The sequence below is a fragment of the Cryptomeria japonica genome, unplaced genomic scaffold, assembly GCF_030272615.1.
Source record: "Cryptomeria japonica unplaced genomic scaffold, Sugi_1.0 HiC_scaffold_213, whole genome shotgun sequence".
Classification (NCBI taxonomy): Eukaryota; Viridiplantae; Streptophyta; class Pinopsida; order Cupressales; family Cupressaceae; genus Cryptomeria; species Cryptomeria japonica.
In genome coordinates this window covers 239,361-252,500 of record NW_026729035.1, presented here as the reverse complement: position 1 = coordinate 252,500, position 13,140 = coordinate 239,361, and the positions used below count along the sequence as shown (strand labels likewise).

Here is a 13,140-nt window from a genome sequence, read left to right as displayed (position 1 = left end):
GTCGTCGAGTCTGTTACTGGGCGAACACGAGATGCGCACAGGAAATCGATCAGCCCTCACAATGGCCCAAGGCCAGAGATCGGACTGCTACGATTTACCCCAACAATCATCGTGCCACTCTTCGCAGAGAGGTGATAGACGCCAACGAGCCCGCGCATAGCAATCGAGGTGTAAAAAGGGCGTTGAAGGCAGGAAGCCTGGACGAAAGAGGCTACGAGGTCACCTCGAAGCGGTCTAAGAATCGGGCGCACTTGGGGCGACTACCAGTGCCAACCCCTTATCCCGCGGTGCGTCCGACACACAGAAATTTCCAAGGCGGCCAAGGAGCCTCCCCGCATAGCAATCGGGGTGTGAGGTTACGGATGCAGCATTGATAGCAATCGAGGTGTGAGGCGAAGGATGCAGAAGTGAGAGCCGAGGGATGTAGCAGAGATAGCAATCGGGGTGTGTGATGCAGAAGAGATAGCAATCGAGGTGTGCGGTGGGAAGGGCCCAGCAGCCAGAATGCATGAAGCGACGGATGAAGCAGTGATGACAACCGGGCTGTGAGGAGAGGAGGGATGCAGCCAAGAAAGCAATCAGGGCTCGAGGCAAGGGATGCATCAAGGATAGCAATCATGTTGTGAGGCGAGATTCCAAAGGCTAAACGTGAGAGGCTGCAGGGTCGACTCAGAGAGGTCTATGCATGTGAGAGGCTGAAAGCAAGGTCGACTCGGAGCGGTCTATGCATCGGGCGCGCTTGGGGCGACTACCAGTGCCAACCCCTTATCCCGCGACGCGTCCGACAAAGAGAACGTTCCAAGGCGGCAGAGGAGGTTACCAGCCGAAGGATGCAGTAGCAATAACAGGTATAGTTCCGCGGCGGCCGAGAAGACTCACCGCATAGGAATCGGGATGCGAGGCGAGGGATGCGGCGGGAAGGCCCCGACGGCTAAACGGAAGAGGCTGCAGGGCCGCCTCGGAATGGTCCAAGCATCGGATGCGATTGGGACGACTACCAGTGCCAACCCCTTATCCCGCGATGCGTCCGATACACAGATAGTTCCAAGGCGGCCGAGGAGCCTCACCGCATATCAATCGGGGTGCGAGGCGAGGGATGGGGCGGGAAGGCCCCAACGGCTAGACGGAAGAGGCTTCAGGGCCACCTCGGAATGGTCCAAGCATCGGACGCGCTTGGGGCGACTGCCAGTGCCAACCCCTTATCCCGCGATGCGTCCGATACACAGATGGTTCCAAGGCGGCCGAGGAGCCTCACCGCATAGCAATCGGGGGTGCGAGGCGAGGGATGGGGCGGGAAGGCCCCAACGGCTAGACGGAAGAGGCTTCAGGGCCGCCTAGGAATGGTCCAAGCATCGGACACGCTTGGGGCGACTACCAGTGACAGCCCCCTATCCCGCGATGCGTCCGATACGAAGATGGTTCCAAGGCGGCCGAGGAGCCTCACCGCATAGCAATCGGGGTGCGAGGTGGGGGATGCGGCGAGATGGCCCCAACGGCTAGACGGAAGAGGCCACAGGGCCGCGTCGGAATAGTCCAAGCATCGGACGCGCTTGGGGCGACTACCAGTGACAACCCCTTATCCCGCGATGCGTCCGATACGAAGATAGTTCCAAGGCGGCCGAGGAGCCTCACCGCATAGCAATCGGGGTGCGAGGTGGGGGATGCGGCGAGATGGCCCCAACGGCTAGACGGAAGAGGCTGCAGGGCCGCCTCGGAATAGTCCAAGCATCGGACGCGCTTGGGGCCACTACCAGTGACAACCCCTTATCCCGCGATGCGTCCGATACGAAGATAGTTCCAAGGCGGCCGAAGAGCCTCACCGCATAGCAATCGGGGTGCGAGGTGGGGGATGCGGCGAGATGGCCCCAACGGCTAGACGGAAGAGGCCACAGGGCCGCCTCGGAATAGTCCAAGCATCGGACGCGCTTGGGGCGACTACCAGTGACAACCCCTTATCCCGCGATGCGTCCGATACGAAGATAGTTCCCAGGCGGCCGAGGAGCCTCACCGCATAGCAATCGGGGTGCGAGGCGAGGGATGCGGCGAGATGGCCCCAAAGGCTAGACGGAAGAGGCTGCAGGGCTGCCTCGGAATAGTCCAAGCATCGGACGCGCTTGGGGCGACTACCACTGCCAACCCCTTATCCCGCGATGCGTCCGATACACAGATAGTTCCGAGGCGGCCGAGGAGGTGGGGGATGCAGCGAGATGGCCCCAACGGCTAGACGGAAGAGGCTGCAGGGCCGCCTCGGAATAGTCCAAGCATCGGACGCGCTTGGGGCGACTACCAGTGACAACCCCTTATCCCGCGATGCGTCCGATACACAGATAGTTCCGAGGCGGCCAAGGAGCCTCACCGCATAGCAATCGTGGTGCGAGGTGGGGGATGCGGCGAGATGGCCCCAACGGCTAGACGGAAGAGGCTGCAGGGCCGCCTCGGAATGGTCCAAGCATCGGATGCGCTTGGGGCGACTACCACTGCCAACCCCTTATCCCGCGATGCGTCCGATACACAGATAGTTCCAAGGCGGCCGAGGAGCCTCACAGCATAGCAATCAGGGTGCGAGGCGAGGGATGCGGCGAGAAAGCCCCAACGGCTAGAGGGAAGAGGCTTCAGGTCCGCCTCGGAATGGTCCAAGCATCGGACGCGCTTGGGGCGACTACCAGTGACAACCCCTTATCCCGCGACGCGTCCGATACACAGATAGTTCCAAGGCGGCCGAGGAGCCTCACCGCATAGCAATCGGGGTGCGAGGCGAGGGATGCGGCGAGAAGGACCCAACGGCTACACGGAAGAGGCTTCGGGGCCGCCTCGGAATGGTCCAAGCATCGGACGCGCTTGGGGCGACTACCAGTGACAACCCCTTATCCCACGACGCGTCCGATACACAGATAGTTCCAAGGCGGCCGAGGAGCCTCACCGCATAGCAATCGGGGTGCGAGGCGAGGGATGCGGCGAGAACGACCCAACGGCTACACGGAAGAGGCTTCGGGGCCGCCTCGGAATGGTCCAAGCATCGGACGCGCTTGGGGCGACTACCAGTGACAACCCCTTATCCCGCGACGCGTCCGATACACAGATAGTTCCAAGGCGGCCGAGGAGCCTCACCGCATAGCAATCGGGGTGCGAGGTGAGGGATGCGGCGAGAAGGACCCAACGGCTAGACGGAAGAGGCTTCGGGTCCGCCTCGGAATGGTCCAAGCATCGGACGCGCTTGGGGCGACTACCAGTGACAACCCCTTATCCCGCGACGCGTCCGATACACAGATAGTTCCAAGGCGGCCGAGGAGCCTCACCGCATAGCAATCGGGGTGCGAGGCGAGGGATGCGGCGAGAAGGACCCAACGGCTAGACGGAAGAGGCTTCGGGTCCGCCTCGGAATGGTCCAAGCATCGGACGCGCTTGGGGCGACTACCAGTGACAACCCCTTATCCCGCGACGCGTCCGATACACAGATAGTTCCAAGGCGGCCGAGGAGCCTCACCGCATAGCAATCGGGGTGCGAGGCGAGGGATGCGGCGAGAAGGACCCAACGGCTAGACGGAAGAGGCTTCGGGTCCGCCTCGGAATGGTCCAAGCATCGGACGCGCTTGGGGCGACTACCAGTGACAACCCCTTATCCCGCGACGCGTCCGATACACAGATAGTTCCGAGGCGGCCGAGGAGCCTCACCGCATAGCAATCGGGGTGCGAGGCGAAGGATGCGGCGAGAAGGACCCAACGGCTAGACGGAAGAGGCTTCGGGTCCGCCTCGGAATGGTCCAAGCATCGGACGCGCTTGGGGCGACTACCAGTGACAACCCCTTATCCCGCGACGCGTCCGATACACAGATAGTTCCAAGGCGGCCGAGGAGCCTCACCGCATAGCAATCGGGGTGCGAGGCGAGGGATGCGGCGAGAAGGACCCAACGGCTAGACGGAAGAGGCTTCAGGGCCGCCTCGGAATGGTCCAAGCATCGAACGCGCTTGGGGCGACTACCAGTGACAACCCCTTATCCCGCGACGCGTCCGATACACAGATAGTTCCGAGGCGGCCGAGGAGCCTCACCGCATAGCAATCGGGGTGCGAGGCGAGGGATGCGGCGAGAAGGACCCAACGGCTAGACGGAAGAGGCTTCAGGGCCGCCTCGGAATGGTCCAAGCATCGGACGCGCTTGGGGCGACTACCAGTGACAACCCCTTATCCCGCGACGCGTCCGATACACAGATAGTTCCGAGGCGGCCGAGGAGCCTCACCGCATAGCAATCGGGGTGCGAGGCGAGGGATGCGGCGAGAAGGACCCAACGGCTAGACGGAAGAGGCTTCAGGGCCGCCTCGGAATGGTCCAAGCATCGGACGCGCTTGGGGCGACTACCAATGACAACCCCTTATCCCGCGACGCGTCCGATACACAGATAGTTCCGAGGCGGCCGAGGAGCCTCACCGCATAGCAATCGGGGTGCGAGGCGAGGGATGCGGCGAGAAGGACCCAACGGCTAGACGGAAGAGGCTTCAGGGCCGCCTCGGAATGGTCCAAGCATCGGACGCGCTTGGGGCGACTACCAGTGACAACCCCTTATCCCGCGACGCGTCCGATACACAGATAGTTCCGAGGCGGCCGAGGAGCCTCACCGCATAGCAATCGGGGTGCGAGGCGAGGGATGCGGCGAGAAGGACCCAACGGCTAGACGGAAGAGGCTTCAGGGCCGCCTCGGAATGGTCCAAGCATCGGACGCGCTTGGGGCGACTACCGTTGCCAACCCCTTATCCCGCGATGCGTCTGATACACAGATAGTTCCGAGGCGGCCGAGGAGCCTCACCGCATAGCAATCGGGTTGCGAGGCAGATTATTGGGAAGGGAACCCCCTGGGATGCGGCTCAAGCAGTGCCCAAAGGGACTGGAATGCGGAATCACATCGAGAGACCCAAATGCTATACGAGGGCTCAAATCGAATTATCGATTTGGCCACGACATGGACGCATCGGAACGACTACCTTTGCCGAACCACTCGCAATTGCATCCATACCGAAACCAATAGACATTTCCGTTAGAGCCCTCGCATAGCATTCGGGAATCTCGCATGCCCCTCTAAATCGACCAATGCTGGCGCTCAATGAAAATCCGAGCGCTACCACCGTTCGAGCGCCAGCATTGGTCGAGTTAGAGGGGCACGGGGGAGAATGCTCCAGTCAACACCTCCCCTATATAAGTTATTTGTCCGATTCTCGCACAACCGTAGTCTGCCTCGTCGAATCAAACAACGGTCCCAGATTCCGACTTCCGTTCCGTAGAGACCCAAAAGCTAGATGGAGGCTCGCAAGAAAGAGAGTCGGCGCATAGCAATCGGGTTTCTCGAACGTTTAGGGACCGAGCTCACTTGCGGATAGGGCAAAATCCGCCAAGCAACCCAAAAGCTAGACGGGGGCTCGAATCGAATCGCCTAGGCGGCCACAACAACGACGTGTTGGATCGACTACCAGTGCCAAACCATTCAGCAAGACTAGTCTGTGTCGAGGCCGGATAGAGATTCTCAGAGAGCGCCCGCATAGCATTTAGGAGACCTGCCGCGTCCCTCACACTCGACAAATGGTGGTGCACGTTTATAAATCCGAGCGATCCCAACCCTTTCAAGCACCAACATCGGTCGAGATAGAGGGGCACGGAGGGGGCTGCGTGAGACAACACAGTCCCCTATATAAGTTATTTGTCCGATTCTCACACATCCGAAGAATGGTCATCAAATCGGACAACAGCCCAAACTTCCGACTTCCGTCCCAGAAAGCCCAAGAGCTATCTAAAACGTTCATGGCCGGAACTCGATCGCGGCTATACCAGTCCGCCAAGCAACCCAAAAGCTAGACTGGAGCTCTAGTCGAATCACCTCTGTGGCCATTGCAAGGACGTGTTGGAGCGACTACCATTGCCGAACCATTCCGCAGGTCGAGTCCATACCAAGGCCGCATAGAGATTCACGATGAGCTCCTGCATAGCAATCAGGAGACTTGCCGTGTCCATCACAATCGATAAATCCTGGTGCAAGATTTTTGCATCCGAGCGCTCCAACCAGTCGAGCACCAGCATCAATCGACATAAACGGGCACGGGGGGAGGATGCTCGAGAACACTACCTCCCCTATATAAGTTATTTGTCCGATTCTCAAGCAGCCGAAGTCTGGTCATCGAATCGGGTCAAAGACCACAACTTCCGACTTTACCCACAATGCAAGTCATCGAATCGAACATCGGCCCCCGAGTCGGACTCCATGCGTATGTCAGGTCATCGGACCCAAATTCCGCCTTCCTGCGCATGGCGGGCCATCAATATCAACTCGGTCATCGGACCCAAACTCCGCCTTTTTGCGTATGGCACGCCTTCAAATCGGTCATCGGACCCAAATTCCGCCTTCCTGTGCATGGCGGGCCATCAACATCAACTCGGTCATCGGACCCAAATTCCGCCTTTCTGCGCATGGCACGCCATCAACTCGGTCATCGGACCCAAATTCCGCCTTCCTGCGCATGGCAGGTCATCGGACACAAATTCAGACCTCGCCAATATGCCTACGTATCGAATCGGTCATCGGACCCAACTTCCGACTTCATCCATACTGTAGGGTCTTTGAGGTTGGCGCGGTGCGCTCAACCCAGGGAGTCGACCCATCGAAGCATACACCTCCCCTATATAAGCTATTTGTCCGATTCCCACACCTGTGTAGTTTGCACCTCTGACCAGGACATCGACCCCAACTTCCGAACTCGACTGCAACGACGGCACCAGCGCCTTGGTGCGCACCTTGCGACGCACAGTCCCAACATTCGCCTTCCTGCACATGGCAGGTCATCGGACCCAAATTCCGACCTCGCGAGTATGCCTACATATCGAATCGGTCATCGGACCCAACTTCCGACTTCATCCATACCGTAGGGTCTTTGAGGTTGGCGCGGTGCGCTCAACCCGGGGAGTCGACCCAACGAAGCATACACCTCCCCTATATAAGCTATTTGTCCGATTCCCACACCTGTGTAGTTTGCACCTCCGATCAAGACATCGACCCCAACTTCCGAACTCGCCTCCAACGACCGAACCAGCGCCTTGGTGCGCACCTTGCAACGCACAGTGCCAACATTCGCCTTCCTGCACGTGGCAGGTCATCGGACCCAAATTCCGACCTCGCGAGTATGCCTACATATCGAATCGGTCATCGGACCCAACTTCCGACTTCATCCATACCGTAGGGTCTTTGAGGTTGGCGCGGTGCGCTCAACCCGGGGAGTCGACCCAACGAAGCATACACCTCCCCTATATAAGCTATTTGTCCGATTCCCACACCTGTGTAGCTTGCACCTCCGATCAGGACATCGACCCCAACTTCCGAACTCGACTAAAAAGACCGCACCAGCGCCTTGGTGTGCACCTTGCAACGCACAGTGTCAACATTCGCCTTCCTGCACATGGCAGGTCATCGGACCCAAATTCCGACCTCATGAGCATACCTACTAATCGAATCGGTCATCGGACCCAACTTCCGACTTCATCCATACCGTAGGGTCTTTGAGGTTGGCGCGGTGCGCTCAACCTGGGGAGTCGACCCATCGAAGCATACACCTCCCCTATATAAGCTATTTGTCCGATTCCGACACCTGTGTAGTTTGCACCTCCGCTCAGGACATCGACCCCAACTTCCGAACTCGCCTGCAACGACCGAACCAGCGCCTTGGTGCGCACCAAAAGTGCGCACTTTTGGAGGGCACTTTTGTGCGCTCCAAAGGTGCGCACTTTTGGAGGGCACTTTTCTGCGCTCCAAAGGTGCGCACTTTTGGAGGGCACTTTTTGGAGGGCACTTTTCTGCGCTCCAAAGGTGCGCACTTTTGGAGGGCACTTTTTGGAGGGCACTTTTCTGCGCTCCAAAGGTGCGCACTTTTGGAGGGCACTTTTTGGAGGGCACTTTTCTGCGCTCCAAAGGTGCGCACTTTTGGAGGGCACTTTTTGGAGGGCACTTTTCTGCGCTCCAAAGGTGCGCACTTTTGGAGGGCACTTTTTGGAGGGCACTTTTCTGCGCTCCAAAGGTGCGCACTTTTGGAGGGCACTTTTTGGAGGGCACTTTTCTGCGCTCCAAAGGTGCGCACTTTTGGAGGGCACTTTTTGGAGGGCACTTTTCTGCGCTCCAAAGGTGCGCACTTTTGGAGGGCACTTTTTGGAGGGCACTTTTCTGCGCTCCAAAGGTGCGCACTTTTGGAGGGCACTTTTGTGCACTCCAAAGGTGCGCACTTTTGGAGGGCACTTTTCCTGTGCTCCAAAGGTGCACACCTAGGTGAGCACCTTCGACCACACCTTGTAGCACACCAAACTCTGACTTTCGACTTCATCCGCAATGCAGGGTCTTTGAGGTTGGCGCAATGCGCACAACCAGGGGAGTCGACCCATCAAACCCAACACCTCCCCTATATAAGCTATTTGTCTGATTCTCATACATGCGTAGCCTGCAGGAGCAATTAGGACATCGACCCCAACTTTCGGCTTCTAAACGAAAACAAGGTCTTTGAGGTTGGTGTAATGCGAACAACTAGGGGAGTCAACCCATCAAACCCAACACCTCCCCTATATAAGCTATTTGTCTGATTCTCATACATGTGTAGTCTACAGGAGCAATTAGGACATCGACCCCAACTTTTGACTTCTTAACGAAAACAAGGTCTTTGAGGTTGACGTAATGCGCACAACCAGGGGAGTCGACCCATCAAACCCAACACCTCCCCTATATAAGCTATTTGTCCGATTCTCATACATGTGTAGCCTGCAGGAGCCATTAGGACATTGACCCCAACTTTTGACTTCTTAACGAAAACAAGGTCTTTGAGGTTGGCGTAATGCACACAACCAAGGGAGTTGACCCATCAAACCCAACACCTCCCCTATATAAGCTATTTGTCTGATTCTCATACATGTGTAGCCTGCAACAACGATTAGGACATCCACCCCAACTTCTGAATTCGTCTGCGTTGACCGCACCAAAGGTGCACGCCTTGGTGCTCACCAAAATCCGACTTCCGACTTCTTCTGCTATGCGGGGTCTTTGAGGTTGGCGCAGTGCGCACAACCAGGGGAGTCAACCCACCGAATGCAACACCTCCCCTATATAAGCTATTTGTCTGATTCTCATACATGCGTAGACTGCAGCAATGATTAGGACATCCACCCCAACTTTTGACTTCTTAAACAAGACAGGGTCTTTGAAGTTGGTGCAGTGCACACAACCAGGGGAGTCGACCCATCAAACGCAACACCTCCCCTATATAAAGCTATTTGTCCGATTCTCATACGTGTAGTCTGCAGCAGCGATTAGGACATCGACCCCAACTTCCGAATTCGTTTGCATTGACCGCACCAAAGGTGCACGCCTTGGTGTGCACCCTGGAGTGCACTTTGGTGCTCACCTCGGTGCACACTTTGGTGTGCACCTCGGTGTGCACCAAAGGTGCGCACCTTGGAGCGCACCAAAGGTGTACACTTTGGAGCGCACCACATAGGGTCTTTGAGAGGTTGGCGCAGTGCGCACACCAAGGTGGGTGTTGAGGTGCGTGCCGAGGTGGGTGGGTGCTAGGGTGCGCTCCATGGTGGGTGCCAGGGTGGGTGCGTGCTAGGGTGGATTCCAAAGAGGGTCATAGGGTGGGTGCCAAGGTGGGTTGGTGATATAGTGGGTTCAAAGGTGGGTACTAGGGTGGGTTCCAAGGTGGGTCACAAGTTGGGTGCCAGGATGCGTGGGTGTTAGGTTGGGTGCCAAGGTGGGCTCCTGCGTGAGTGGGTGCTAGGGTGGGTTTCAAGGTGGACGCGAGGGCGGGTGCCAAGGTGGGTAACAAGTTGGGTGTTAGGATGGGTGAGTGCTAGAGTGGGTGCCAAGGTGGGTGGGTGCTAAGGTGGATGCCAAGGTGGTTCACAGGGTGGGTGGGTTCTAGGGTGAGTTCCAAGGTGGGTCACAGGTTCAGTGCTAGGGTGGGTGTCAAGGCGGGTGTCGAGGTGCCTGGGTGCTAGGGTGTGGATGCCAATGTGGGTCATAGGGTGGGTACTAGGGTGGGCTGCAATGTGGGTGCCAAGGTGGGTAACATGCTCGGTGGGTTCTAAATTGGGTGCCAGGGTGGGTGTGCACCCACCTTGCCCGAGGTGGGTGCCAAGGTGCCAGTGTGGGTGGGTGCTAAGGTGGATGCCAAGGTGGGTGAGAAGGTGGGTGATAGGTTGAGTGGTAGGATGGGTGGGTGCCAAGATGGGTCACAGGGTGGGTGCAAGGGTGGGTAGGTGCTAGGGTTGGTGTCAGGGTGGGTGGGTGCTAGGTTGGGTTCCAAGGTGGGTGCGAGGGTGAGTGTCAAGGTGGGTCACAGGTTAGGTGCTAGGATGGGTGAGTGCTAGGGTGCAAAGGTGCCAGGGTGGGTGCTAGGATGGGTCGATGCTAGGGTGAGTGGCAAGGTGGGTCCACAAGTGTCAAGGTGGGTGCCGAGGTGGGTGCCAAGTCGGCGACTGCTATGGTGGATGCCAAGGTGGGTCACGGGGTGGGTGCCAAGTTGCTAGGTTGGGTTCCAAGGTGGGTGCCAACGTGGGTGCTAGGGTGCGTGGGTTAAAGGGTGTGTCACAACGTGGGTGCCAGGATGGGTGCGCACCCACACTGGCCAAGACGGGTGCGGGTGCAAGGTTGGGTTCCAAGCCCGGTCACAGGCTGGGTGCTAGGATGGGTGGGTGCCAAGGTGGGCACCAGGGTGGGTGCACCCACCCTGGCCAAGGTGGGTCACGGGGTGGGTCCTAGGGTGGGTAACGGGGTGGGTACTAAGGTGCGTGCCAAGGTGGGTCATAGGGTGGGTGCCAAGGTGGGCACCAGGGTGGGTGTGCACCAACCCTAGCCAGGGTAGGTCACGGGGTGGTTGTCGGGGTGGGCGTCAAGGAGCCAAGGTGGGTGGCAAGTAGCCAAGTTGCGTGCCAAGGTGGGTGTCGGGGTGGGTGCCAAGGATCCAAGGTGGGTGCCAAGGAACCAAGGTGGGTGTCTGGGTGGGTGCCGAGGTGGGAGCCAGGGTGGGTCCCAAGGTGAGTGCAAAGGTGGGTGCCAGGGTCAAGGTGAGTGCCAATGTGGGTTCCAAGGTGCCAGGGTCAGGGTGAGTGCCAATGTGGGTTCAAAGGTGCTAAGTTGGGTGCGAGGTTGGGTGCGAGGGTGGGTGGGTGCCAAGGTGTGCTAGGTGGAAGCCCGGGTGGGTCGGCATCCCATGGGTGTCGAGTTGGGTGCCTGATGGGTGCTTCTTGTCAAGTTTTAGTCGTCGGGACTCATTTCGAGCCTTAGAGGTCGTTTCTTGTCCGGTTGCCCTGTCTTCGACCTGGGAACCCAATTTTGGTCCTCGGGTCCCATTTTTTTTTGTCTCGCATCCCACTTTTGGCCTGTGGCCTTTTCGGGGTCGATTCTCGTTTTGGGCATCAGAGCATGTTTCTTCTCCTAAAACCCAATATTTGTTTATTAAGTCTCGGAACACATTTTTGTTCTCGTGGACCCATCATGGGTCTTGGAACGCATTTGTGGTCCTTGGGTCCCATTTTGCATCCCGAAACTTGTGTTTTGGTGCTTGATCCCTATTTTGGGTGCCCACCTTGCACCAAGTGCGCACCCGGGGCAAACCGAGCGCCTTGGTGCACCGGGGCAAGATCGAGCGTGCACCCGAGGCGCCCCGAACATGCACCAAGGTGCACTCGGCCCACATGTGAGCGCAGGTCGTTGCGCCCGAGGTGGTGTGTGGGCACCGCGTTGCAGACGGGACACTGCACGCACACGACGCCCCCTCCAGGTGCACGCACGTAGGCCGGGCCGGGTGCACACCCGACGCCCTAGCAAGGTGCGCGCACCCGGGCAGGGCTCACACTTGGCGAACGGGGCGCACTTCGCGAGGGAGGGTGTGCACCTCGACGGGGGTGGGTGGCCGGGGTGGATTCGCACGTGGGTCGCGGTTTGCTAAGTACACACTGCGACAAGCTCATAACGGGTGCGATCATACCAGCGTTAGTGCACCGGATCCCATCAGAACTCCGCAGTTAAGCGCGCTTGGGCCGGAGTAGTACTGGGATGGGTGACCTCCCGGGAAGTCCCGGTGTTGCACCCTTTTTTAGTTTTTCGCCGGGCGTCGCAATGCTATTTGAATAAACCTTTTGCCCGTTTGCGTTCTCGTCGGGGCCGGGCCGGGCCGGGGTGCGCTGCCCGCACTACCGCGCGCGCGGGGGCGACACCGAGCGCGCACCCGAGGCGCCCCGAGCACACAGGCCACGGTGCAACCCGGGCGTTGTGCGCGCACCCCGGTGCGCCCGAGGTGCTGCGCGCGCACCCAGGTGAAATCGGTGTGCACCTCGGCCAGTGCGCGCTCGGTCGAGTCGCGCACGTTGGCCAAGGTGCACGGTGATGTTTCTTACTCTAAGGTTCCGCACCAGACGCCCGGGACAGGTGAGCGAAGCTGGGCGGGGCCGGGTGCGCGGCCGGGGCAGGTGCACGCAGCTGGAGAGAGCTTTGGAGCACACTTCGGAGCGCACCAATGATGCGCTCCATTCAAAAGTTTCCTGAAAAGGCAAAAAAAGTTGAGATTATAGAATTTCCCACTTGAGAGATTGTAAAAAAAAAAAATTTAAAATGAAGGAAACGCGGGTGCCAAGGTGTGCGCAGCCCAGCCAAGGTGTGCGCACCAAGGCGCCCACCCTGGCGAAGGTGCACGCAAGGTGCGCACCCGAGGCAAACCGGACAATTAACCCAACTTTCGACTTCGCGCGCACCTTGGAGCGCACTTCGGAGCGCTCCTTGGTGCGCACCAATCTTGGGCACCTCGGAGTGCACCATGGCGCCCACCAAGGTGCGCACCCGGGGCAAACCGAGCTCCGACTTCGTGCGCACCTTGGAGCGCACGAAAGGTGCGCACCATGGCGCCCACCAAGGTGCGCAGCCCAGCCAAGGCGTGCGCATCAAGGTGCGCACCCTGGCGAAGGTGCGCACCCGGGGCAAACCGAGCTCCGACTTCGTGCGCACCTTGGAGCGCACAAAAGGTGCGCAACCCAGCCAAGGTGTGCGCACCCCGGTCAAACCGAGCTCCGAATCGTGCGCACCAGAGGTGCACGCCATCGTGCGCACCTTGGAGCACACTTCGGAGCCCTC

The 13,140-nt window shown here is 58.9% G+C and overlaps 1 non-coding gene across 1 annotated transcript; it reads left to right on the top strand.

Annotated features, from left to right (window-relative positions):
* The first annotated feature begins 11,987 nt into the window (after nt 1-11,987).
* LOC131868703 (5S ribosomal RNA) lies at nt 11,988-12,106 on the top strand. Its single transcript, XR_009367150.1, has one exon. It is a non-coding gene; the product is annotated as a 5S ribosomal RNA (ribosomal RNA).
* The last annotated feature ends 1,034 nt before the right edge of the window (nt 12,107-13,140 follow it).